The sequence below is a fragment of the Amborella trichopoda genome, chromosome 9, assembly GCF_054954075.1.
Source record: "Amborella trichopoda isolate Santa Cruz 75 chromosome 9, AtrichopodaSantaCruz75HAP2 v2.0, whole genome shotgun sequence".
In the NCBI taxonomy this organism is placed as follows: domain Eukaryota; kingdom Viridiplantae; phylum Streptophyta; class Magnoliopsida; order Amborellales; family Amborellaceae; genus Amborella; species Amborella trichopoda.
Genome location: NC_142344.1, coordinates 9,037,263 through 9,039,574, shown reverse-complemented (window position 1 = coordinate 9,039,574; position 2,312 = coordinate 9,037,263). Strand labels below are relative to the sequence as shown.

Sequence of the window (2,312 nt, the reverse complement as noted above, 5' to 3'; positions counted from 1 at the left end):
ATATACAACTATGCGTTTTTTGTGTTAAAGCAAGAAGTGTGTTAAAGGAAGAAGGAAGAGAACAAGACTTGCCTTGGAGATACATCAGGAGAGCTTCCAATTTTGGAATTTATGATCATAGGTGAAAGTGAAGAGCAAACAAGGGGGTGTTCATCCCTAACTATCATTAGTCATATTATATCTAGAAAGAGACTTGATTGTTACAACTTCTTAAACAAACATGGGAGCAGCTCCTGCCAGTCCAAGTGATAGATTTAAACACCATAACCAACATCCTAAAAATGTAAGGATAAGCATAGCTTGTTTCATCTCTTATAATCGCAAATGTTATATTATGCATAGTTTATATAAGGACGTGGTTAGCATATGGGCCAAGCCCGAACATGTAGAAATGCAGGCCCCTTAATAAATATATTTTTGAGATGGATTTTTGGACTTTATTTTTAAAGATATGTAATCTCTAACATGGAGATCATGAATATGAATAAATAAATAAATTTTAGAAATTAAAAATAATAACTCTATTAAGAAAATATTTGGACCGTTAGTTTCAATTGTCTTTAGATGGACCACATATTTGCATCCATCTTCAAGATGGATGTTTTATACTTCTAGACCGCATATGTAGAAATACAGTCCAACCCGCATGAAACCATTTTCTTTTATATAATATCATCTTATTTGCTTTTAATGGGCATTAATGTGATTGATATAATAACCAAAGATTGCTTTTGAAGGTAAAATAATGTGCATGTCCAAGAAATGATGTTGGAATATGCTTGTACCAAATGGCATTCATGTGTTTCTAGCATCAATTTTTTCATAGTCTTCGTTTTTTAAGGCCATAGTAAATGATGTTCCATGAACTTGGTTTTAATTCTCTCATGGGCTTCCCTTCTTATTTGGGTGCGGATTGTATAGAGCCTAGGCTATAAATAATCAAATTGGAGCCTACCTTCAAATAGTGTCGAGAAATGTGGTTTTAGTATTGGAAATCTTTTTGATAGCTTTAAAATATATTTACATCTTGATTTATAAAGTTTAAGGATTAAAAAATAGTGTAGATCGAGAAATATATGAAAACTTGAAAATCTTGAAAATTGACGGTCCAAAAATACGATACAAAATACACTATTTTCAAAACTGGAAATCTATTTTTTTCTCATGTCTATGCATCTTGATGTCGAGATGATCAATTTGATGATATTTGGGCATCAAAACAACCTCGGCTAGTGAAATTTATGAGGTAGGCTCGAATTTGATTGTTTAGAGCTGCAACTGTATATAAACTTTTCCCTTCTTATTTTATTAAGGGAAAAATTTATATAAGGTTGCAATCTTAAAATGTAGAATCATAGATGCAAAAAATCTATCAGAAATGTTGTTTTAATGTTGAAAAAATACTCTAATCTATCATCTCGACATCGAGATGTATGAATATGAAAAAAAAGGTTTTTGAGTCCCGAAATAGTGCATCTTGCAACACATTATCTAGACCGTCCATTTTCAAGATTTTCATATATTTATAGATTTACTTAATTTTAACTATTTTTAAAAATTAGAAATTTCTAATTAGGTATGAAAATAGATTTTAAGATAATACTAAGAATTTTTTACAACAAAATTTTAATGTGCGCCTTAATTGGATTGTTTAAGGTTAAGGTTACAAGCTTATACCGCCCTGTTTTATCACAAATAACAAGAGAGTCGTTGTAGTATAGTGGTGAGTATTCCCGCCTGTCACGCGGGTGACCCGGGTTCGATCCCCGGCAACGGCGTTTTTTTAATTTTGATACACCAATAAGGTGGACCTCCTTTCCAAAACTCTTTGTGTAAAGTGGACAGCTCTTCTATTTTGATCATTGAAATCTCCAATAACTAATATTATTATTATTTGGAGGTAGATCCGTGGGGATTACACGACCTTACCTTACCATTTTGAAAAGAGTCCATTTTTTTGAAAGGATTAGTAAGAGTGGAGGCTGTGGCCTTTAACTGGATCAGGTGGACCTACCTCCCTAAAATTTGGACTTCGTAAAGTGGAAGTGGGCTCATGTAGTTTGATCTTTGAAGTCTCCAATAAATATTAATATTATTATTATTATTATTACTTTTGTTGAGGTAGATCGGTGATGATTAAGGCTGTTACCATTTGGAAAAGAGTCAATTTTTTAAAAGAGTTAGTGAGAATCGAGGCCGCGACCTTTAACTGGAGGTCAGGTGGACCTCCCTCTCAAAAATTTGGGCTTTGCTAAAAAGATTTTAAAAATGAATGGATTGGTCATGGGCTCTTGTATTTTGATCTTGAAAAA

At 32.7% G+C, this 2,312-nt stretch overlaps 1 non-coding gene across 1 annotated transcript; it reads left to right on the top strand.

Moving 5' to 3' along the window:
• Window positions 1–1,706: 1,706 nt before the first annotated feature.
• On the top strand, window positions 1,707–1,778 carry TRNAD-GUC (transfer RNA aspartic acid (anticodon GUC)). Its single transcript has one exon. It is a non-coding gene; the product is annotated as a tRNA-Asp (tRNA).
• Window positions 1,779–2,312: the final 534 nt, after the last annotated feature.